The sequence below is a fragment of the Bufo gargarizans genome, chromosome 2, assembly GCF_014858855.1.
Source record: "Bufo gargarizans isolate SCDJY-AF-19 chromosome 2, ASM1485885v1, whole genome shotgun sequence".
NCBI classification, from domain to species: Eukaryota; Metazoa; Chordata; class Amphibia; order Anura; family Bufonidae; genus Bufo; species Bufo gargarizans.
In genome coordinates, this window is record NC_058081.1 from 156,706,607 (window position 1) to 156,733,335 (window position 26,729).

Genomic DNA, 26,729 nt, shown 5'->3' on the forward strand with positions numbered 1-26,729 from the left:
AACAAAGCCAGTTCTACTTTACACCAGTTTGATAAATGACCCCCACTGTGCTGTATACATTGTCTGCAATGGCCTGCTGTGAAAAAAATGGTATTCCAGCACATAACACACTATGAGGGCCCGTTCCCACAGCGTTTTTTGGCAGTAGAATTTTGGCGTGGACACATCCACCGTAATTTAGTGGATTGCCATGGGGTTTCAGCCGTCCCTACGTTTCAATGGGAGGCAGCGTTGAAGATCGCAGAGCGGTGGTTTAAAGCCACGACTACACTAAGAGCAGACAAGTCCCTTGTCAATGCGTCCAAGGCTTTAAACTGAATGGGGGCGCTATTTATTTTTTTGCCTCAGGCAGAAGAGAGGCTACGTGCCCCCCTGGGAGGGGGGAGTGTTTACTGCAATCAGAGTGTGAAGAAGATGGAAAGTATCCAATCCTGCAAGGAGGGCAAATCGCTAAGGCCGAAGATAGCAAGAAGAGCACCCTCAATATCAGTCTGCAGCTAGAGAGATCAAACAGGCTGTATATTAGTGTAGAGAGAAAGAATAGCACTCGGATTAAGGGGGGCGCACATTCCTCTGCATCAGTGTCTGTCAGAACAGGGTGACAAGTGATCCATTATGCGCTCTAGGAGAAATCAGTACTGTGCTGATACATGAGAGTTAGTGAAGAAGGCAACATCCTGAAAACACAGACCTCACATCCAGCATATATTCCTAGAAGGGACATGCCAACATATGAAAAGTCTGAGAGGTGCGGATTAGTAAAAAAAGGGCATGTACCAAATTTGGGCGCAAAGTATGTAATGCATAAGTGTTGTAAAGTTAGACAAAAGTGCCTAACACTGCACCACATTTATCATCCAGTTGTTGTTGTGGTCTGCATCCGAGCCGCATTTTTTGCGGCTCGGGTGGGGACCCATTCACTTCAATGGGGCCACAAAAGATGCGGACAGCACTCCGTGTGCTGTCCGAATCCGTTGCACCGTTCCGTGGCCCCGCAAAAAAAAATATAGCATGTCCTATTCTTGTCCGTTTTGCGGACAAGAATAGGCATTTCTCGTTCCGTTCTGCAAATTGCGGAAGGCACATAAGCGGCTTCCGTTTTTTGCGGACCGCAAAACCGGAACGGTTGTGCATGAGGACTTAGTTTTAGTAAATCTGCTATGTGTGTATATAGACTTTTCATATTTCTCTATAGACCTTCTCACGTGCAGCTTTGATGCAGTTTCTTTTAGTCAAAACCAAGAGTGAACCTAACAGAAAGGAAAAGTGTAAAGGAAAACAAAAACAATACAGTAAAAAAATCGTTAGCATAGTCTGCAAATTCATCAGAACTCTGTAAAATAAGCTGCAACAGTTGCTTTTAGATAATACTGCCATATTAACATTACCTGGACTTTGCTTCATCTCTCACTGACAGCTGGCTTTGTTTCTCCTGGCAAGCATACCACTTTATCTGGTAATCATGTTTATGCAGTATTTAGCAAGCAAGTTCCTTGAATCTCATCGGGAAGTAAAACCGAATAAACAACAGAGACGTTCCAAAACAGTTAAACCTTAACCTTCTCACAAAAACAATAAGGGCGGGTTCACTTCACCGTTATGTATTCCGTTATGGCTGTCTGTTATAACATGGTTATAATGGAAAATAACAGAATCCATAAGACGGAAGTCAAAATGGAAACCTTTAAGAGGTATTCCGTTTTTGCTTTCCGTCATAATAGAAGTCTATGAGAATCATAATGGATCCGCCTGGTTTCCAATATGCAGAGCGGAAAAAAAAAGTCTGGTTGACAAGACTTTGTTTTCCGTCTTGCATTACGGGAACCAGACGGATCCATTATGAAAGCCATAGCGGAATACATAACGCTGATGTGAACCCGCCCTAAGTCATAAAAAATCTTAGGTTTTGTTTATGTCACATTTGAGACATCTGGAAATACTCTGAACATATACCTCTGACAGAAGCCTCCTACACGTGCAACTATATGGCACTCATAGGCTACCACTGTAAAAAACATATGCTGTTGTATAAATGTAGTTCTGTGGTGACGGACCTCATGGAGGAGCTCAGCAGGCTGCACTTTCCTACACTATAAAGTAATAGGTATACCACCATACATTGGCTGATGGATGTCAAAAGGTTACTATTTTCGGAGGGTATATGGACACTTTTGACATAAGTGCTGGAGCATGTCCTGGGGCACACTGAAGGAATTTATTAACAATTAAAGGGGTTATCCTAAAAAAGATATGGATGATATATCCTCAAGACAGGCCATCATTATCACATTAGCGGGGGTCCAGGTCCTGGCATCCCTGCCAATTAGCTGTTTCAGGGGGGCCGCTGGACTCACAGAAGCTCTGGTGAGCTCTGCAGGCTCCCGACAGCTTTCCAAGGACAGTGCTGTACATTGTATAGTGGCAGTGCTCATTATAGTTAAGGGGGCCGGCGGGAATTCCGTTACCGTTCTACAATGCCGGATCCAGAGAGCTCAGGCAGGCTATCCTCTGCTTGATCTCTTATTGAAAATGTAAAGCTAGCCTTACATAAACGGTATGGCATGACATATTTGCACTTAAATGTTATCTTTAACTCCTTTTTTCACTTTTGAAAAGTTGATGGCGAGAATAGTGGGTGGGTTTAGGCATCCAACTTAATTACTATAAATTATTCAGCGCAAATCTACATCTGCTCATCGTGGGTGAGGATTTCAATTTCTGGTACACAGACAGTCAAAGAAATGGCAAATTTGTAGCTCTTAAAGGGGTTGTCCGGGTTCAGAGCTGAACCTAGGCAGCCCCCCTGACATTTTCAGGAGTTCCGATGATGAACCGGGCTCTCCTTAGGGCTGCCAGGCGGAGGCTTCCACCCAGCAGTGAGCCCGGTGATGTCATCAGCACTGATGGGTGGGCTTTAGCGTTGCCCGAGTCTGTAAAACGGCTAGGGTAGCGCTAAAGCCGGCCTATCCAAGCCAGTTACGTCATTGGGCTCACTGCTGGGCGGAAGCCTGCGCCTGGCAACCCTAAGGAGAGCCCGGTTCATCACTGCCCAGGAGTGTATTATTGTAAAGAAAAAAAGCCCTTGCCTTGCGCGATCCTGCTTATGGCAAAGGAGCTGTCTGGGTGAAATTGTGGGTATGTCTGGGTATATTAATAAATGTGGCACATATTACTCCAACATACTGTACTTTGGTTTAAGACTGATGAAAATGAGTAAAATTATTACAGTGTTATCAAGGTTTATTCCTGCCAATTAACCCCTTCAGGTCCCTGTCATTTTTCACCTTAAGGACCAGGCCATTTTTTGCAAATCTGACTACTGTTACTTTTAGAGATGAGCAAATTTCATATTCAACCTGTATTGTTATGCATTGGCTGCCAGATTTTATGCTGACAGCCTGCCTGTGAGACCCAGCCTAAGGCCTGGATCTCACACGCTTCTGTAGAAGGCAAGCTCCGATGCTTCAGGCTTGCCTTCTCTGCCATCTGGCCTCCGCCAGCACCCGTACCCTCCGCAAACCCTGTATGAAGCGTGTGAGATCCCTGTGACCCTAATATACTATGGGTGAAATTGTGGGTATGTCTGGGTATATTAATAGATTAGGGTTACTGTATGAAGCGTGTGAGATCCAGGCCTTAGGCTGGGTCTCACAGGCAGGCTGTCAGCATAAAATCTGGCAGCCAATGCATAACAATACAGGTTGAATATGAAATTTGCTCATCTCTAAAAGTAACAGTAGTCAGATTTGCAAAAAATGGCCTGGTCCTTAAGGTGAAAAATGACAGGGACCTGAAGGGGTTAATTGGCAGGAATAAACCTTGATAACACTGTAATAATTTTACTCATTTTCACCAGTCTTAAACCAAAGTACAGTATGTTGGAGTAATATGTGCCACATTTATTAATATACCCAGACATACCCACAATTTCACCCAGACAGCTCCTTTGCCATAAGCAGGATCGCGCAAGGCAAGGGCTTTTTTTCTTTACAATAATACACTCCTGGGCAGTGACTGCCGGGTCTGTGCCACATGCTGCGGTCAGCTTTGATCGAGGCATACAAGGGGTTAACACGCCGGCATCTGTGTTTTCACCAATGCCGGCGTATGCAGCAGGGGCCCGGCTGTCAGTGACTGCCGGGTCTGTGCCACTGATCAGGCAGGCGTAGCTCCTGCACCAGCCCGTTCAGCCCGCTGTACATGTACGGCGCTGGTCCTTAAGTCACGTCCACCAGCGCCGTACATGTACGGCGTGGGTCCTTAAGGGGTTAATGAAATTTTATTTAATGAATTTCTTTTGTGTAGACTGAAATAATTTTACATACTGTATATTGCAATAGCCCTAAGGAGAAGTATGTGGTCAATTATCCAAATTGTTCAACAGGATATGTGATTCTTCAGAGATACATGATTATCGCATTTGCGGGGATAGGTGTATTCATCTGCATTGGCTATGTTTTCCCATGTGATTTTGTATCCAAGATTTACTTGTCTATAAATGTGTGCATGCTCAGATAAAGTTTATTTTAGTGCTGCAGATCTTACATGCTCGTGTCGTACTTTGTGCCAGTGGGACAAGATATTGATCCAACGCAGGGGCGTAGCTAAAGGCTCATGGGCAAGAGCAAGAGTTCAGCTTAGGCTCCCCCTTTCCTAACTGCTTTGTGGCAAGGGACAGGGATGCACCTAGCCATTCTGCTGCCTGAGGTAAAGATTGAAATGTCCCCCGGATGCCAAATTCTCAAACTAACCCCTTCCCTTCAGCCCTACTGTTAAAGACATACTTGGAAAACATTACCTACAGTCTTCATACAGGGTAATACCGCCCCACATACCTCGTACATCCAATGACTTCTCCTCTGATGTAGATATTCTCTTTCCTCATCTTCTTCATTCAGACCAGACCGCCATGATGATTTCTTTCAGCCTCATCTCGTGACAAATAGTGTTGGACTCGAATATTCGAATAGTGAATATTAATCGTGAATATCGTTACTTCGAGAATTTGTGAATATTTAGAATATAGTGCTATATATTCGTAATTTCGAATATTCTAGATTTTGTTTTCATCAGTAACCTCCCTTCTTGCTTGTGGGCCAATGAGAAGGCTGCAATGTCTTTGTCTGAGCTTAGCAACATCCCTAGCAACCAATAGGAAAGTTGCCTACCCCTTACTATATAAGAACCTCCCCAGCAGCCCTTGTATGCAGTATTTTGCAGTTCTAAGAGAGAGACAGCAGTGTCATTGCTGTGCTCTGTGCTTTCCTGCGTCATTACATTAGATAGTTAGTTAGTTAGCTCATATATATATATAATACACATAGTTAGTGGGAGATAGTCAGTGTATGTTAGAGAGTGATATAGTGTAGTGGAGAGGTTCTGCTGTCCATACATACATGCTACATATATAGTACTATATACAGTATATGTATGTATGTATCTATGCTACATATACAGTACAGACCAAAAGTTTGGACACACCTTCTCATTCAAAGAGTTTTCTTTATTTTTATGACTATGAAAATTGTAGATTCACACTGAAGGCATCAAAACTATGAATTAACACATGTGGAATTATATACATAACAAAAAAGTGTGAGACAACTGAACATATGTCATATTCTAGGTTCTTCAAAGTAGCCACCTTTTGCTTTGATTACTGCTTTGCACACTCTTGGCATTCTCTTGATGAGCTTCAAGAGGAAATCACCTGAAATGGTCTTCCAACAGTCTTGAAGGAGTTCCCAGAGATGCTTAGCACTTGTTTGCCCTTTTGCCTTCACTCTGCGGTCCAGCTCACCCCAAACCATCTCGATTGGGTTCAGGTCCGGTGACTGTGGAGGCCAGGTCATCTGGCGCAGCACCCCATCACTCTTTTTCATGGTCAAATAGCCCTTACGCAGCCTGGAGGTGTGTTTGGGGTCATTGTCCTGTTGAAAAATAAATGATGGTCCAACCCGGATGGAATAGCATGCCGCTGCAAGATGCTGTGGTAGCCATGCTGGTTCAGTATGCCTTCAATTTTGAATAAATCCCCAACAGTGTCACCAGCAAAGCACCCCCACACCATAACTCCTCCTCCTCCATCCTTCACAATGGGAACCAGGCATGTAGAGTCCATCCGTTCACCTTTTCTGCGTCACACAAAGACACGGTGGTTGGAACTAAAGATCTCAAATTTGGACTCATCAGACCAAAGCACAGATTTCCACTGGTCTAATGTTCATTCCTTGTGTTCTTTAGCCCAAACAAGTCTCTTCTGCTTGTTGCCTGTCCTTAGCAGTGGTTTCCTAGCAGATATTCTACCATGAAGGCCTGATTCACACAGTCTCCTCTTAACAGTTGTTCTAGAGATGTGTCTGCTGCTAGAACTCTGTGTGGCATTGACCTGGTCTCTAATCTGAGCTGCTGTTAACTTGCGATTTCTGAGGCTGGTGACTCGGATGAACTTATCCTCCGCAGCAGAGGTGACTCTTGGTCTTCCTTTCCTGGGGCGGTCCGCATGTGAGCCAGTTTCTTTGTAGCGCTTGATGGTTTTTGTGACTGCACTTGGGGACACTTTCAAAGTTTTCCCAATTTTTCGGACTGATTGACCTTCATTTCTTAAAGTAATGATGGCCACTCGTTTTTCTTTACTTAGCTGCTTTTTACTTGCCATAATACAAATTCTAACAGTCTATTCAGTAGAACTATCAGCTGTGTATCCACCTGACTTCTCCACAACGCAACTGATGGTCCCAACCCCATTTATAAGGCAAGAAATCCCACTTATTAAACCTGACAGGGCACACCTGTGAAGTGAAAACCATTTCAGGTGACTACCTCTTGAAGCTCATCAAGAGATGCCAAGAGTGTGTAAAGCAGTAATCAAAGCAAAAGGTGGCTAGAACCTAGAATATGACATATTTTCAGTTGTCTCACACTTTTTTGTTATGTATATAATTCCACATGTGTTAATTCATAGTTTTGATGCCTTCAGTGTGAATCTACAATTTTCATAGTCATGAAAATAAAGAAAACTCTTTGAATGAGAAGGTGTGTCCAAACTTTTGGTCTGTACTGCACATACATACATAGTTCTGTGATGTCACAAGGTTACAACAATACTTAGTACACCAATCAGTAATATGTAGTCAGACCTGTTAAAATTTAAATTTGCACATATTGCACCAAAATATTTCCATCATTGGTGGCGATTTCGCAATCGCGAATATATCAGAGCACTCTCTCTGCATATAAAGCTGTTGTAATGTTCTGCCATGCCAACCATTTTCTCCAGTCTCAGGAAACTTCTAGCAGCTTTAAAAATGTAGCTATAGTGACCCATGCCTGTATTTCGAGCGCATTACACGAATATTACATTGCCGATTTTTCCCGATCAAGAAAATAATCTCGAATTCTCAAATATATGATGAATATTTTACCAATTATTCACGAAATATCGCAAATTCTAATATTGCCCCTTCTGCTCATCACTAGTGGCAAATAGACGTCTTAGTTTTCTTCTTTTCCATCATCATCACACCTTCTGAACATCCTATTCTGCCTCTCCCAGTACTCTGCTTGCTGTTCTTCTAAATACTATACTGCAGAAACAGATAATCCCCTTTAAAATACTAGTACTACACAGATACAGTAGTATCACCTTCAATAATTATTGGCACACAAAGCCCTAAAAAATAACTGTGCCAAGCCAATAGTGTCCCTGACACTAAAAGTGTAACCATAATGTCCCCCCCAAATAATTGTGCTAAGCTGATACTGTGTCAGGGTGCACAACCTGCAGGTTTTTTCTTTACTTATTTCTTTGACCTGCTCACTGAGAAGGCCGCACATGCTCAGTTTTATCCTTCAACTGCCTCCTGAGCTGTGATAGGGAGAGCTGAGACACGCCCCCTGAGTTGCAGCAGAGAAGACACTCCCCTGAGCGGTCAGCTTGATATAAATGGGGCAGAGCGATGAATGTGGAGATCTCTGGATCCATGTGAGGTACAGGGCTGGTTCTAGGTTTGTTAGAAAGAGATTGTCATGTACCATATGATAGGATCCATTTAAACCTAGAGGCTCATTTGCATAGTTTCATCGCTAATGTCAGCCAGCTATATAACCCTGCCGCCGTTCGCGCTAAATAATGACTTTAATAATATGTAAATGAGCCTCTAGGTGCTAGTGGGGCATTGCTGCAGCACCTAGAGGCTCGGTCCTCTCACCATTTGGCACGCCCTTGTAAATGTGATTGACATCCTCGGTGTTCTTCATGCCCCGCAAATCTCGCGCTTGCACCATCCATTTTAGTATTAGGCGCAGGTGCAGTGAGTGAAGGACGGCAGCAGGTGAGCATCCTTCACTCACTGCGCCTATACTAAAATGGATGGCGCAAGCATGGGATTTGCGGGGCATGGAGGGGACAGAGGATGTCAATCACCCTTACAAGGGCGTGCCATACGGTGGGAGGACGGAGCCTCTAGGTGCTGCAGCAACGCCCCACTAGCACCTAGAGGTTCATTTGCATATGATAAAAGTAATTATTTAGCGTGAACGGCGGCAGGGAGGGAGATATAAGTCATACAGTTATGTTCTGCTGACATTAGCACATCACTTCTGAATTGGTATGAATGATCGCTACTATAAGCGAGAACCCCCATATAGATTCATTGTTTGTTTGCACTAGGCAATGTTCTGCCAACAAATGATGATTTTTATATGGCGCAAAAACGACAGGTCACCCGACAAACAAGCATTTTGCTCATTTGTGTGATGTTTGCCGGCACATTTTCATTGAGCAATTATCAGGAACAAGGGTTGGTAAGGACGTTTATTTCCAGTAATTGGCCTGATCTTTCACCCAGATAAAAGGGCCTTAAGACTTGAATCTTGCTTTCCTCTCCTCCAAGTCATCTTATAGTCATAATATGTCATTTGTATTATGTGAAGAACTGCTTTTTAGTGTTTAGAGGTAGAACGCACTGCCTGATATTTATAATCATTTGGTTTTGCTTTCTAAATATTTGTAGCGCCTGAGCTCCAAGAATATTCCATACGCTTAGATTGATGTTAGCGAGAATGGATTCTGCTTCCACTCTTAATACTGTTAAATAGCAGCTGTGTTTAGGATTATAAAACCCACTGTAGACTCCTTCAGAGATTTCGCAGCCATAAATTCACCATTAGACATGCAAACTGTTTAACCTCAGAATGGTTTGGAGTGTTTTTATTCATCTCATTCCCTTTTTAACTCTAGATACTTTACTGCGCTTTACAGATATTCCACAAGCTGCATTAATGAGATGATTACGATTGTGGAGTTTCATATGATTCAGACACTCAGTGCTGATGTATGGCGTTCCTGACTGATAAAATAAGGTTTCTATATGCCTCTTGTGGGATTTTGCATTAGATGGCAACAAATGTATTGCAGGGAAGCCACGTCTATTGTTTTCTAGTTAGTCTTAGTTCAATTAACTTATTTTTAACTTATCCCCTATCCACAGAAAGGTACTGCATTTCCGTGTACTCAGTTTGTATCTTAGAATAACCTGTAGTTCACAAGATCACACATTTATTTAGGTGATTTGTTTATAATCAGTGACCAAATTGGCAAAACATGTAAGACCAAAGCTACATTCAGCATGGCATGACATGCTGTAACATGGAGGCAGCTTGCCCTCAGTGTTTTTTTATTATTATTATTATTATTATTTATTATTATTAAAGTGCCATTCATTCCATAACGCTGTACATCTGAAAATAATTATGCATGCATAATAAAGAAACAAGTACGATAAGCATGAACAAGACGAGTTACAAACTGGTACAGAAAGGGAGAGGACCCTTCCCGCAAGGGCCTACTATCTACAAGGTATGGAGAAAGGACATAGTAGGTGAGGGTAAAGCTGGTCATTGTGGTATAGAAGCAGTAGGGTCGCTGGTTGTAGGCTTTTCTGAAGAGGTGAGTTTTCAGGTTTTATTTGCAGGATTCCACTGTAGGTGAGAGTCTGATATGTTGGGGTAGAGAATTCCATAGTATGGGGGATGCAGGGGAGAAAACTTGGAGACGATTGTGAGAAGCGGTAATAAGAGTAAAGGAGAGAAGGAGGTCATGTGAGGATCGGAGATTACATGTGGGGTTGTATCTGGGAAGTAGCTCAGAGATTTATGGAGGACACGGGTTGGGGATGGCCTTATATGTATTTGTTAGTATTTTAAACTGAATTTTCCAGGCATTGGGGAGCCAGTGAAGGGATTGGCAGAGAAGAGAGGCAGAGGAGTAAAGGGGTGAGAGGTAGATTAGTCAGGCAGCAGAGTTGAGGATAGATTGGAGCGGTGCGAGTGTGGTAGATGAAAGGCCATATAGGAGGATGTTACAGTACTCTAGGTGGGAGAAGATGAGGGCATGTACAGTCATTTCTTGCAGACTCCTGGTTGAGGAATTCGCAGATGTTGGAGTTATTTTTTAGTTGGAGGCGGCAGGTGGTGGAAAGGGCTTGGATGTGCGGTTTAAAGGAAGTGTTAAGGTGGCCATGCATATTAGATGCTGGCTGAATGCTCGTTCACTTCTTTCACCCCTCAATTCATAAGCATGCTGGGCTCAGCTGAGAATGCATGTGTTCTGAAAAGGAACCTCACTGCCAGACACTTTTCATGATAGCTTATCTCTCCTTAAAAAAAAATGCTCAATAATATCGATATCAAAATCAGATCCTTCATACCATACACATTAGATAGTCAGCTGGCCATGGTTAAAATTGTCAGGATCAGCTGTTATTAATCTACATAATATACATAAGGCCCCATGCACACAACTTTATCCATTTTATGGTCTGAAAATCACAGATCCACAAAATACGGATGCGGTCTGTGTTGCATCAGCTTTCTGCATCCTTATGTCCATTCTGCAAAAAGATAGACTATGTCTGCAAAATGTGGACTATGGACTCCTTGAAAACAAGGGGACCACAAATCAAATGCGCATATGGACCCCACCTGTATTTTGTGGATCCGCAATTTGTGGGTCCACAATTTGCGGACCGCAAAATGGATACAGACATTTACATGGGGTCCTATTTATATGGGTAGAGATGAGCAAAGTTTTAAAAAATTCAATTTGGACGCTTCAGCAAATTTCTCCAAGAAATTTGCTTTGTTTCAAAATAATTAGTCATGAAGCGCGTTAAATCAGCTATATCCGGGCCTGCAGTTAAAGTGCAAGGAGAGTGTATCTCGGTATACATTGCAGCAACATGCATAGCTAATCCTTTCTGGTAGTAAGTAAAACAGTTACTGTGACATGCAGGTCTCATACAGTATATGGACGTGCGCATCGTCATGCAGGCCACCAACAGTCCAAGCTAATCCCCAAGCTAATAAACCAAAAGAAAAGCACACAGTAAAGGGGAAGAAAAGCACTCTGCACCCCTGCAGGAGCTGTGTCCCAATGAATCTTTAGTGCAACAAAATGGAGGCAGTGCCAATAAAGTAGTGTAAGAAAAAAAAAGGTTCTTTAAAGCCGTGTTGATGCAGTGCAAAAACATGCTTTTGAATCACTTCTGTTAGCTGTAGAAGGATTGTATGTCACTATTAGGCTCAGTTCACACTTCACTTATTTGGTCAGTTACGGATCAAAAACACAGAACAGGTACAGATTTGTTCATGATACCGTTTGGCTCACCATACAATAACTTCTGGAATTAACTGGCCAAATAACTAAAGTGTGAATTCTACTGTGTCCACATTCATTGATAGATGACCTATTCTGTTAGCCACTGATTCTAATATAGTGTGAAAGAGCTGTCTCATTTCACTGTTTCTGAGGTGTACACATTGATTGATAGATAACGTATTCTGTTAGCCACTGATTCAAGTTGTTCCCCCATGACAGAGTGGGGAGGGTGTCAGCAGTAAGGTTGAGGTGACGTCATTGTTTATTTTTCTCTTCTTCTAAAACATCAGAAAAATAGCCCAAAAAAGAGAAACATTCTGTATTTTGAGCATCTGCCTTCACACAATTAGTATTTGGTCAGTAATTGATCAGTATTTGTAAAGCAAAAACAGGAGTGGGTCTAAAACAGAAATTAAATGTCAAGGAAATATTTGCATGTCTTCTATGTTTTGGAGCCACTCCTGCTTTTAGCTTCCAAATCATGATCAAATCCTGATGCAAAATACTTACCATGTGATCAAGGCCTTGCGATGTTCCAAAGACAGGATCCGTTGTGCTTTTTATTTGTCGGTTCTTATTAAGGATCAGAAGAATGGTAAAATAAATGGTGATGTCAACAAGGCCAAACAGGGGCATTAGTGGGCCCAGAACAGACTGATGAGGGTGGCAACAGCATGAACAGTCACAATAGTGGCCCAGTCACAGAGTGGTAAAGGTGTCAACAACATGACGAGTTACAATACTAGCCTAGCCACAGAGTGGGGAGGGTGGCAATAGCATGATGAGTGAACATAGTGGCCCAGTCAGAGAGTGGTGAGAGTGCAAACAGCATGAGGAGTCACAATAGTGGCCCAATCACAGAGTGGGGAGGGATGGGGCAACAGCAGTTGCAGTAACAGCATAAGATGGTGGCAGTAGGTGAAGATGGCAGCAGAGGCAGCGTGTGGCATCAGAATAGTGGCAGCAGCACGTGGACAGAAGTATCAGACCATTTTTCACAATGTTCTTGTGTGGCAGCACTCTGCAGGCAGATCATTACTGGCAGAATGATCTAGTCTGGTGCAGCAGGCACTGGTGTGTGTAAATCCTGGCTGATCCACATGTGATTTATCTTTATAAAAGTTAATCTCTTAACATTTTCTATTGACGGACAAGTTCTCTTTGGGAAACCATGCACTCCGCTGCTGCTGCTGGCTGTTTGCTTCAGTAGGCGGATGAAAAAACGTGCTCATCAGAGACTTGAGACTCAAGTTGCTGCTGATGGAACTGGTGCTGCTTCTGCCACCTTCCTCCTCCAGCAGTCATGGCAGTGAAGCGAGTTGGCGAGGAGACAGCCAGGATTCTATTTCTTGGTGCAGGACACTGAGCAGTTACTCTCCTGTGTGACTCTATTCAACCAGACTGGCCAGGTGCAGTTACAGCGTGACTCTCTTTATAGGTGGTATGCTGGAGGACCATTCTGAACTGTGACTACAGTGGAGGCTGAGGACAGGGTTAAGGATAAGGAGGCAGAGGAGGACATTGTGCCGGAATCAAAGCATGAGAACAGGGAGGCAGCATTGCCATCTCCTGGCCAGGTTGATGGTGTGCCTGGGCAGGAACCACATTTATCTAGTAGGCTATAAAGGACATATATTATCCTTGATAGAGTTGAGCGAACACCTGGATGTTCGGGTTCGAGAAGTTCGGCCGAACTTCCCGGAAATGTTCGGGTTCGGAATCCGAACCCGATCCGAACTTCGTCCCGAACCCCATTGAAGTCAATGGGGACCCGAACTTTTCGGTACTAAAAAGGCTGTAAAACAGCCCAGGAAAGGGCTAGAGGGCTGCAAAAGGCAGCAACATGTAGGTAAATCCCCTGCAAACAAATGTGGATAGGGAAATGAATTAAAATAAAAATTAAATAAATAAAAATTAACCAAAATCAATTGGAGAGAGGTACCATAGCAGAGAATCAGGCTTCACGTCACCCACCACTGGAACAGTCCATTCTCAGATATTAAGGCCCCGGCACCCAGGCAGAGGAGAGAGGTCCCGTAACAGAGAATCTGTCTTCATGTCAGCAGAGAATCAGTCTGCATGTCATAGCAGAGAATCAGGCTTCACGTCAGCCACCACTGCAACAGTCCATTGTCATAAATTTAGGCCAAGCACCCAGGCAGAGGAGAGAGGTCCCGTAACAGACAATCTGGCTTCATGTCAGCAGAGAATCAGTCTTCATATCATAGCAGAGAATCAGGCTTCACGTCACCCACCACTGTAAGAGTCCATTTTCATAAATTTAGGCCCAGCACCCAGGCAGAGGAGAGAGGTCCCGTAACAGACAATCTGGCTTCATGTCAGCAGAGAATCAGTCTTCATATCATAGCAGAAAATCAGGCTTCACGTCACCCACCACTGTAAGAGTCCATTTTCATAAATTTAGGCCCAGCACCCAGGCAGAGGAGAGAGGTCCCGTAACAGACAATCTGGCTTCATGTCAGCAGAGAATCAGTCTTCATATCATAGCAGAGAATCAGGCTTCACATCAGCCACCAATGCAACAGTCCATTGTCAGATATTTAGGCCCAGCACCCAGGCAGAGGAGAGAGGTCCCATAACAGACAATCAGGCTTCACGTCAGCCACCGGTGCAACAGTTTATTGGCATATATTTAGGCCCAGCACCCAGGCAGAGGAGAGAGGTCCCGTAACAGAGAATCTGGCTTCATGTCAGCAGAGAATTAGTCTGCATGTCATAGCAGAGAATCAGGCTTCACGTAACCCACCACTGTAACAGTCCATTTTCAAAAAGTTAGGCCCAGCACCCAGGCAGAGGAGAGAGGTCCCGTAACAGACAATCAGGCTTCACGTCAGCCACCAGTGCAACAGTCCATTGGCATATATTTAGGCCCAGCACCCAGGCAGAGGAGAGAGGTCCCGTAACAGAGAATCTGTCTTCATGTCAGCAGAGAATCAGTCTGCATGTCATAGCAGAGAATCAGGCTTCACGTCAGCCACCACTGCAACAGTCCATTGTCATAAATTTAGGCCCAGCACCCAGGCAGAGGAGAGAGGTCCCGTAAGAGACAATCTGGCTTCATGTCAGCAGAGAATCAGTCTTCATATCATAGCAGAGAATCAGGCTTCACGTCACCCACCACTGTAACAGTCCATTTTCATAAATTTAGGCCCATGACCCAGGCAGAGGAGAGAGGTCCCGTAACAGACAATCTGGCTTCACGTCAGCCACCAGTGCAACAGTCCATTGGCATATATTTAGGCCCAGCACCCAGGCAGAGGAGAGAGGTCCCGTAACAGAGAATCTGTCTTCATGTCAGCAGAGAATCAGTCTGCATGTCATAGCAGAGAATCAGGCTTCACGTCAGCCACCACTGCAACAGTCCATTGTCATAAATTTAGGCCAAGCACCCAGGCAGAGGAGAGAGGTCCCGTAACAGACAATCTGGCTTCATGTCAGCAGAGAATCAGTCTTCATATCATAGCAGAGAATCAGGCTTCACGTCACCCACCACTGTAAGAGTCCATTTTCATAAATTTAGGCCCAGCACCCAGGCAGAGGAGAGAGGTCCCGTAAGAGACAATCTGGCTTCATGTCAGCAGAGAATCAGTCTTCATATCATAGCAGAGAATCAGGCTTCACGTCACCCACCACTGTAACAGTCCATTTTCATAAATTTAGGCCCATGACCCAGGCAGAGGAGAGAGGTCCCGTAACAGACAATCTGGCTTCACGTCAGCCACCAGCGCAACAGTCCATTGGCATATATTTAGGCCCATCACCCAGGCAGAGGAGAGAGGTCCCGTAACGGAGAATCTGGCTTCATGTCAGCAGAGAATTAGTCTGCATGTCAAAGCAGAGAATCAGGCTTCACGTCACCCACCACTGTAACAGTCCATTTTCATAAATTTAGGCCCAGCACCCAGGCAGAGGAGAGAGGTCCCGTAACAGACAATCTGGCTTCATGTCAGCAGAGAATCAGTCTTCATATCATAGCAGAGAATCAGGCTTCACGTCACCCACCACTGTAAGAGTCCATTTTCATAAATTTAGGCCCAGCACCCAGGCAGAGGAGAGAGGTCCCGTAACAGACAATCTGGCTTCATGTCAGCAGAGAATCAGTCTTCATATCATAGCAGAAAATCAGGCTTCACGTCACCCACCACTGTAAGAGTCCATTTTCATAAATTTAGGCCCAGCACCCAGGCAGAGGAGAGAGGTCCCGTAACAGACAATCAGGCTGCACGTCAGCCACCAGTGCAACAGTCCATTGGCATATATTTAGGCCCAGCACCCAGGCAGAGGAGAGAGGTCCCGTAACAGACAATCAGGCTTCACGTCAGCCACCAGTGCAATAGTCCACTGGCATATATTTAGGCCCAGCACCCAGGCAGAGGAGAGAGGTCCCGTAACAGAGAATCTGGCTTCATGTCAGCAGAGAATTAGTCTGCATGTCATAGCAGAGAATCAGGCTTCACGTAACCCACCACTGTAAGAGTCCATTTTCATAAATTTAGGCCCAGCACCCAGGCAGAGGAGAGAGGTCCCGTAACAGACAATCAGGCTGCACGTCAGCCACCAGTGCAACAGTCCATTGGCATATATTTAGGCCCAGCACCCAGGCAGAGGAGAGAGGTCCCGTAACAGAGAATCTGTCTTCATGTCAGCAGAGAATCAGTCTGAATGTCATAGCAGAGAATCAGGCTTCACGTCAGCCACCACTGCAACAGTCCATTGTCATAAATTTAGGCCCAGCACCCAGGCAGAGGAGAGAGGTCCCGTAACAGACAATCAGGCTTCATGTCAGCCACCAGTGCAACAGTCCATTGGCATATATTTAGGCCCAGCACCCAGGCAGAGGAGAGAGTTCCCGTAACAGAGAATCTGTCTTCATGTCAGCAGAGAATCAGTCTGCATGTCATAGCAGAGAATCAGGCTTCACGTCAGCCACCACTGCAACAGTCCATTGTCATAAATTTAGGCCAAGCACCCAGGCAGAGGAGAGAGGTCCCGTAACAGACAATCTGGCTTCATGTCAGCAGAGAATCAGTCTTCATATCATAGCAGAGAATCAGGCTTCACGTCACCCACCACTGTAAGAGTCCATTTTCATAAATTTAGGCCCAGCACCCAGGCAGAGGAGAGAGGTCCCGTAACAGACAATCTGGCTTCATGTCAGCAGAGAATCAGTCTTCATATCATAGCAGAGAATCAGGCTTCACGTCAGCCACCAATGCAACAGTCCATTGTCAGATATTTAGGCCCAGCACCCAGGCAGAGGAGAGAGGTCCCGTAACAGACAATCAGGCTTCACGTCAGCCACCAGTGCAACAGTTTATTGGCATATATTTAGGCCCAGCACCCAGGCAGAGGAGAGAGGTCCCGTAACAGAGAATCTGTCTTCATGTCAGCAGAGAATCAGTCTGCATGTCATAGCAGAGAATCAGGCTTCACGTCAGCCACCACTGCAACAGTCCATTGTCATAAATTTAGGCCAAGCACCCAGGCAGAGGAGAGAGGTCCCGTAACAGACAATCTGGCTTCATGTCAGCAGAGAATCAGTCTTCATATCATAGCAGAGAATCAGGCTTCACGTCACCCACCACTGTAAGAGTCCATTTTCATAAATTTAGGCCCAGCACCCAGGCAGAGGAGAGAGGTCCCGTAACAGACAATCTGGCTTCATGTCAGCAGAGAATCAGTCTTCATATCATAGCAGAAAATCAGGCTTCACGTCACCCACCACTGGAAGAGTCCATTTTCATAAATTTAGGCCCAGCACCCAGGCAGAGGAGAGAGGTCCCGTAACAGACAATCTGGCTTCATGTCAGCAGAGAATCAGTCTTCATATCATAGCAGAGAATCAGGCTTCACATCAGCCACCAATGCAACAGTCCATTGTCAGATATTTAGGCCCAGCACCCAGGAGGAGGAGAGAGGTCCCATAACAGACAATCAGGCTTCACGTCAGCCACCGGTGCAACAGTTTATTGGCATATATTTAGGCCCAGCACCCAGGCAGAGGAGAGAGGTCCCGTAACAGAGAATCTGGCTTCATGTCAGCAGAGAATTAGTCTGCATGTCATAGCAGAGAATCAGGCTTCATGTAACCCACCACTGTAACAGTCCATTTTCAAAAAGTTAGGCCCAGCACCCAGGCAGAGGAGAGAGGTCCCGTAACAGACAATCAGGCTTCACGTCAGCCACCAGTGCAACAGTCCATTGGCATATATTTAGGCCCAGCACCCAGGCAGAGGAGAGAGGTCCCGTAACAGAGAATCTGTCTTCATGTCAGCAGAGAATCAGTCTGCATGTCATAGCAGAGAATCAGGCTTCACGTCAGCCACCACTGCAACAGTCCATTGTCATAAATTTAGGCCCAGCACCCAGGCAGAGGAGAGAGGTCCCGTAAGAGACAATCTGGCTTCATGTCAGCAGAGAATCAGTCTTCATATCATAGCAGAGAATCAGGCTTCACGTCACCCACCACTGTAACAGTCCATTTTCATAAATTTAGGCCCATGACCCAGGCAGAGGAGAGAGGTCCCGTAACAGACAATCTGGCTTCACGTCAGCCACCAGTGCAACAGTCCATTGGCATATATTTAGGCCCAGCACCCAGGCAGAGGAGAGAGGTCCCGTAACAGAGAATCTGTCTTCATGTCAGCAGAGAATCAGTCTGCATGTCATAGCAGAGAATCAGGCTTCACGTCAGCCACCACTGCAACAGTCCATTGTCATAAATTTAGGCCAAGCACCCAGGCAGAGGAGAGAGGTCCCGTAACAGACAATCTGGCTTCATGTCAGCAGAGAATCAGTCTTCATATCATAGCAGAGAATCAGGCTTCACGTCACCCACCACTGTAAGAGTCCATTTTCATAAATTTAGGCCCAGCACCCAGGCAGAGGAGAGAGGTCCCGTAAGAGACAATCTGGCTTCATGTCAGCAGAGAATCAGTCTTCATATCATAGCAGAGAATCAGGCTTCACGTCACCCACCACTGTAACAGTCCATTTTCATAAATTTAGGCCCATGACCCAGGCAGAGGAGAGAGGTCCCGTAACAGACAATCTGGCTTCACGTCAGCCACCAGTGCAACAGTCCATTGGCATATATTTAGGCCCATCACCCAGGCAGAGGAGAGAGGTCCCGTAACGGAGAATCTGGCTTCATGTCAGCAGAGAATTAGTCTGCATGTCAAAGCAGAGAATCAGGCTTCACGTCACCCACCACTGTAACAGTCCATTTTCATAAATTTAGGCCCAGCACCCAGGCAGAGGAGAGAGGTCCCGTAACAGACAATCTGGCTTCATGTCAGCAGAGAATCAGTCTTCATATCATAGCAGAGAATCAGGCTTCACGTCAGCCACCAATGCAACAGTCCATTGTCAGATATTTAGTCCCAGCACCCAGGCAGAGGAGAGAGGTCCCATAAAAGACAATCAGGCTTCACGTCAGCCACCAGTGCAACAGTTTATTGGCATATATTTAGGCCCAGCACCCAGGCAGAGGAGAGAGGTCCCGCAACAGAGAATCTGTCTTCATGTCAGCAGAGAATCAGTCTGCATGTCATAGCAGAGAATCAGGCTTCACGTCAGCCACCACTGCAACAGTCCATTGTCATAAATTTAGGCCAAGCACCCAGGCAGAGGAGAGAGGTCCCGTAACAGACAATCTGGCTTCATGTCAGCAGAGAATCAGTCTTCATATCATAGCAGAGAATCAGGCTTCACGTCACCCACCACTGTAAGAGTCCTTTTTCATAAATTTAGGCCCAGCACCCAGGCAGAGGAGAGAGGTCCCGTAACAGACAATCTGGCTTCATGTCAGCAGAGAATCAGTCTTCATATCATAGCAGAGAATCAGGCTTCACGTCACCCACCACTGTAAGAGTCCATTTTCATAAATTTAGGCCCAGCACCCAGGCAGAGGAGAGAGGTCCCGTAACAAACAATCAGGCTTCACGTCAGCCATCAGTGCAACAGTCCATTGTCAGATATTTAGGCCCAGCACCCAGGCAGAGGAGAGAGGTCCCATAACGGACAATCAGGCTTCACGTCAGCCACCAGTGCAACAGTTTATTGGCATATATTTAGGCCCAGCACCCAGGCAGAGGAGAGAGGTCCCGTAACAGAGAATCTGGCTTCATGTCAGCAGAGAATTAGTCTGCATGTCATAGCAGAGAATCAGGCTTCACGTAACCCACCACTGTAACAGTCCATTTTCATAAATTTAGGCCCAGCACCCAGGCAGAGGAGAGAGGTCCCGTAACAGACAATCAGGCTTCACGTCAGCCATCAGTGCAACAGTCCATTGGCATATATTTAGGCCCAGCACCCAGGCAGAGGAGAGAGGTCCCGTAACAGAGAATCTGTCTTCATGTCAGCAGAGAATCAGTCTGCATGTCATAGCAGAGAATCAGGCTTCACGTCAGCCACCACTGCAACAGTCCATTGTCATAAATTTAGGCCCAGCACCCAGGCAGAGGAGAGAGGTCCCGTAACAGACAATCTGGCTTCATGTCAGCAGAGAATCAGTCTTCATATCATAGCAGAGAATCAGGCTTCACGTCACCCACCACTGTAACAGTCCATTTTCATAAATTTAGGCCCATGACCCAGGCAGAGGAGAGAGGTCCCGTGACAGACAATCTGGCTTCATGTCAGCAGAGAATCAGTCTTCATGTCATAGCAGAGAATCAGGCTTCACGTCAGCCACCAATGCAACAGTCCATTGTCAGATATTTAGGCCCAGCACCCAGGCAGAGGAGAGAGGTCCCGTAACAGACAATCTGGCTTCATGTCAGCAGAGAATCAGTCTTCATGTCATAGCAGAGAATCAGGCTTCACGTCAGCCACCACTGCAACAGTCCATTGTCATAAATTTAGGCCCAGCACCCAGGCAGAGGAGAGAGGTCCCGTAACAGACAACCTGGCTTCATGTCAGCAGAGAATCAGTCTTCATGTCATAGCAGAGAATCAGGCTTCACGTCACCCACCACTGTAACAGTCCATTTTCATAAATTTAGGACCAGCACCCAGGCAGAGGAGAGAGGTCCCGTAACAGACAATCTGGCTTCATGTCAGCAGAGAATCAGTCTTCATATCATAGCAGAGAATCAGGCTTCACGTCAGCCACCAATGCAACAGTCCATTGTCAGATATTTAGGCCCAGCACCCAGGCAGAGGAGAGAGGTCCCGTAACAGACAATCAGGCTTCACGTCAGCCACCAGTGCAACAGTCCATTGGCATATATTTAGGCCCAGCACCCAGGCAGAGGAGATAGGTTCCGTAACAGAGAATCTGGCTTCATGTCAGCAGAGAATTAGTCTGCATGTCATAGCAGAGAATCAGGCTTCACGTAACCCACCACTGTAAGAGTCCATTTTCATAAATTTAGGCCCAGCACCCAGGCAGAGGAGAGAGGTCCCGTAACAGACAATCAGGCTGCACGTCAGCCACCAGTGCAACAGTCCATTGGCATATATTTAGGCCCAGCACCCAGGCAGAGGAGAGAGGTCCGGAACAGAGAATCTGTCTTCATGTCAGCAGAGAATCAGTCTGCATGTCATAGCAGAGAATCAGGCTTCACGTCAGCCACCACTGCAACAGTCCATTGTCATAAATTTAGGCCCAGCACCCAGGCAGAGGAGAGAGGTCCCGTAACAGACAATCAGGCTTCACGTCAGCCACCAGTGCAACAGTCCATTGGCATATATTTAGGCCCAGCACCCAGGCAGAGGAGAGAGGTCCCGTAACAGAGAATCTATCTTCATGTCAGCAGAGAATCAGTCTGCATGTCATAGCAGAGAATCAGGCTTCACGTCAGCCACCACTGCAACAGTCCATTGTCATAAATTTAGGCCAAGCACCCAGGCAGAGGAGAGAGGTCCCGTAACAGACAATCTGGCTTCATGTCAGCAGAGAATCAGTCTTCATATCATAGCAGAGAATCAGGCTTCACGTCACCCACCACTGTAAGAGTCCATTTTCATAAATTTAGGCCCAGCACCCAGGCAGAGGAGAGAGGTCCCGTAACAGACAATCTGGCTTCATGTCAGCAGAGAATCAGTCTTCATATCATAGCAGAGAATCAGGCTTCACGTCAGCCACCAATGCAACAGTCCATTGTCAGATATTTAGGCCCAGCACCCAGGCAGAGGAGAGAGGTCCCGTAACAGACAATCTGGCTTCATGTCAGCAGAGAATCAGTCTTCATATCATAGCAGAGAATCAGGCTTCACGTCAGCCACCAATGCAACAGTCCATTGTCAGATATTTAGGCCCAGCACCCAGGCAGAGGAGAGAGGTCCCATAACAGACAATCAGGCTTCACGTCAGCCACCGGTGCAACAGTTTATTGGCATATATTTAGGCCCAGCACCCAGGCAGAGGAGAGAGGTCCCGTAACAGAGAATCTGGCTTCATGTCAGCAGAGAATTAGTCTGCATGTCATAGCAGAGAATCAGGCTTCACGTAACCCACCACTGTAACAGTCCATTTTCAAAAAGTTAGGCCCAGCACCCAGGCAGAGGAGAGAGGTCCCGTAACAGACAATCAGGCTTCACGTCAGCCACCAGTGCAACAGTCCATTGGCATATATTTAGGCCCAGCACCCAGGCAGAGGAGAGAGGTCCCGTAACAGAGAATCTGTCTTCATGTCAGCAGAGAATCAGTCTGCATGTCATAGCAGAGAATCAGGCTTCACGTCAGCCACCACTGCAACAGTCCATTGTCATAAATTTAGGCCCAGCACCCAGGCAGAGGAGAGAGGTCCCGTAAGAGACAATCTGGCTTCATGTCAGCAGAGAATCAGTCTTCATATCATAGCAGAGAATCAGGCTTCACGTCACCCACCACTGTAACAGTCCATTTTCATAAATTTAGGCCCATGACCCAGGCAGACGAGAGAGGTCCCGTAACAGACAATCTGGCTTCACGTCAGCCACCAGTGCAACAGTTTATTGGCATATATTTAGGCCCAGCACCCAGGCAGAGGAGAGAGGTCCCGTAACAGAGAATCTGTCTTCATGTCAGCAGAGAATCAGTCTGCATGTCATAGCAGAGAATCAGGCTTCACGTCAGCCACCACTGCAACAGTCCATTGTCATAAATTTAGGCCAAGCACCCAGGCAGAGGAGAGAGGTCCCGTAACAGACAATCTGGCTTCATGTCAGCAGAGAATCAGTCTTCATATCATAGCAGAGAATCAGGCTTCACGTCACCCACCACTGTAAGAGTCCATTTTCATAAATTTAGGCCCAGCACCCAGGCAGAGGAGAGAGGTCCCGTAAGAGACAATCTGGCTTCATGTCAGCAGAGAATCAGTCTTCATATCATAGCAGAGAATCAGGCTTCACGTCACCCACCACTGTAACAGTCCATTTTCATAAATTTAGGCCCATGACCCAGGCAGAGGAGAGAGGTCCCGTAACAGACAATCTGGCTTCACGTCAGCCACCAGTGCAACAGTCCATTGGCATATATTTAGGCCCAGCACCCAGGCAGAGGAGAGAGGTCCCGTAACGGAGAATCTGGCTTCATGTCAGCAGAGAATTAGTCTGCATGTCAAAGCAGAGAATCAGGCTTCACGTCACCCACCACTGTAACAGACCATTTTCATAAGTTTAGGCCCAGCACCCAGGCAGAGGAGAGAGGTCCCGTAACAGACAATCTGGCTTCATGTCAGCAGAGAATCAGTCTTCATATCAAAGCAGAGAATCAGGCTTCACGTCAGCCACCAATGTAACAGTCCATTGTCAGATATTTAGGCCCAGCACCCAGGCAGAGGAGAGAGGTCCCATAACAGACAATCAGGCTTCACGTCAGCCACCAGTGCAACAGTTTATTGGCATATATTTAGGCCCAGCACCCAGGCAGAGGAGAGAGGTCCCGCAACAGAGAATCTGTCTTCATGTCAGCAGAGAATCAGTCTGCATGTCATAGCAGAGAATCAGGCTTCACGTCAGCCACCACTGCAACAGTCCATTGTCATAAATTTAGGCCAAGCACCCAGGCAGAGGAGAGAGGTCCCGTAACAGACAATCTGGCTTCATGTGAGCAGAGAATCAGTCTTCATATCATAGCAGAGAATCAGGCTTCACGTCACCCACCACTGTAAGAGTCCTTTTCATAAATTTAGGCCCAGCACCCAGGCAGAGGAGAGAGGTCCCGTAACAGACAATCTGGCTTCATGTCAGCAGAGAATCAGTCTTCATATCATAGCAGAGAATCAGGCTTCACGTCACCCACCACTGTAAGAGTCCATTTTCATAAATTTAGGCCCAGCACCCAGGCAGAGGAGAGAGGTCCCGTAACAAACAATCAGGCTTCACGTCAGCCATCAGTGCAACAGTCCATTGTCAGATATTTAGGCCCAGCACCCAGGCAGAGGAGAGAGGTCCCATAACAGACAATCAGGCTTCACGTCAGCCACCAGTGCAACAGTTTATTGGCATATATTTAGGCCCAGCACCCAGGCAGAGGAGAGAGGTCCCGTAACAGAGAATCTGGCTTCATGTCAGCAGAGAATTAGTCTGCATGTCATAGCAGAGAATCAGGCTTCACGTAACCCACCACTGTAACAGTCCATTTTCATAAATTTAGGCCCAGCACCCAGGCAGAGGAGAGAGGTCCCGTAACAGACAATCAGGCTTCACGTCAGCCATCAGTGCAACAGTCCATTGGCATATATTTAGGCCCAGCACCCAGGCAGAGGAGAGAGGTCCCGTAACAGAGAATCTGTCTTCATGTCAGCAGAGAATCAGTCTGCATGTCATAGCAGAGAATCAGGCTTCACGTCAGCCACCACTGCAACAGTCCATTGTCATAAATTTAGGCCCAGCACCCAGGCAGAGGAGAGAGGTCCCGTAAGAGACAATCTGGCTTCATGTCAGCAGAGAATCAGTCTTCATATCATAGCAGAGAATCAGGCTTCACGTCACCCACCACTGTAACAGTCCATTTTCATAAATTTAGGCCCATGACCCAGGCAGAGGAGAGAGGTCCCGTGACAGACAATCTGGCTTCATGTCAGCAGAGAATCAGTCTTCATGTCATAGCAGAGAATCAGGCTTCACGTCAGCCACCAATGCAACAGTCCATTGTCAGATATTTAGGCCCAGCACCCAGGCAGAGGAGAGAGGTCCCGTAACAGACAATCTGGCTTCATGTCAGCAGAGAATCAGTCTTCATGTCATAGCAGAGAATCAGGCTTCACGTCAGCCATTACTGCAACAGTCCATTGTCATAAATTTAGGCCCAGCACCCAGGCAGAGGAGAGAGGTCCCGTAACAGACAACCTGGCTTCATGTCAGCAGAGAATCAGTCTTCATGTCATAGCAGAGAATCAGGCTTCACGTCACCCACCACTGTAACAGTCCATTTTCATAAATTTAGGACCAGCACCCAGGCAGAGGAGAGAGGTCCCGTAACAGACAATCTGGCTTCATGTCAGCAGAGAATCAGTCTTCATATCATAGCAGAGAATCAGGCTTCACGTCAGCCACCAATGCAACAGTCCATTGTCAGATATTTAGGCCCAGCACCCAGGCAGAGGAGAGAGGTCCCGTAACAGACAATCAGGCTTCACGTCAGCCACCAGTGCAACAGTCCATTGGCATATATTTAGGCCCAGCACCCAGGCAGAGGAGAGAGGTCCCGTAACAGAGAATCTGGCTTCATGTCAGCAGAGAATTAGTCTGCATGTCATAGCAGAGAATCAGGCTTCAGGTCACCCACCACTGTAACAGTCCATTTTCATAAATTTAGGCCCAGCACCCAGGCAGAGGAGAGAGGTCCCGTAACAGACAATCAGGCTTCACGTAAGCCACCAGTGCAACAGTCCATTGGCATATATTTAGGCCCAGCACCCAGGCAGAGGAGAGAGGTCCCGTAACAGAGAATCTGGCTTCATGTCAGCAGAGAATTAGTCTGCATGTCATAGCAGAGAATCAGGCTTCACGTCACCCAACATTGGAACAGTCCATTGGCATATATTTAGGCCCCGACACCCAGACAGAGGAGAGGTTCATTCAAATTTGGGTAGCCTCGCAATATAATGGTAAAATGAAAATAAAAATAGGATTGAATGAGGAAGTGCCCTGGAGTCCAATAATATATGGTTAAGGGGAGGTAGTTAATGTCTAATCTGGACAAGGGACGGACAGGTCCTGTGGGATCCATGCCTGGTTCATTTTTATGAACGTCAGCTTGTCCACATTGGCTGTAGACAGGCGGCTGCGTTTGTCTGTAATGACACCCCCTACCGTGCTGAATACACGTTCAGACAAAACGCTGGCCGCCGGGCAGGCCAGCACCTCCAAGGCATAAAATGCTAGCTCTGGCCACGTGGACAATTTAGAGACCCAGAAGTTGAATGGGGCCGAACCATCAATCAGTACGTGGAGGGGTGTGCACACGTACTGTTCAGCCATGTTAGTGAAATGTTGCCTCTGTCATGGTCTTACCTCCTTGCTGTTCCCTTCGTTTGACATGTGCTGGCGGCCATCTTGGTTTCTGGGTTTTCTTGTAGCCTCCCACCCTGCGGCTCCTCCTTCCCACTGGGAGGAGCTGGATGCCCAGCTCATATATATAGGAGGTCTGTGGCTTCAGTTCCTTGCTTGGTCCTCCTGTGTTCACATGCTTCCAAGACTGCTGCTGCTTCTGGTTCCTGATCCTGGCCTCGTCTGACTACCCCGTTGGTTCCTGATTCCGGCTTCGTCTGACTACCCCGTTGGTTCCTGATTCCGGCTTCGTCTGACTACCCCGTTGGTTCCTGATTCCGGCTTCGTCTGACTACCCCGTTGGTTCCTGTTCCTGGCTTCGTCTGACTACCCTTCTGGTTCCTGACCTCTGTCTCCGCAAGACCCTGCTTCGGTTTAGCCATCCGTTCGGACTTTGCTTACGGCTTGCTCTTCAATAAAACCTTCTTATTTTCCACTTATCTCTTGTTGTACGTCTGGTTCATGGTTCCATGACATTAGGACCAAGCCATGAATTCTGACGGTACAGGGCCACCCTCGCTACCTACGCTGGTTGCCAGACTTGATCAGCAGGATCACCTGTTGG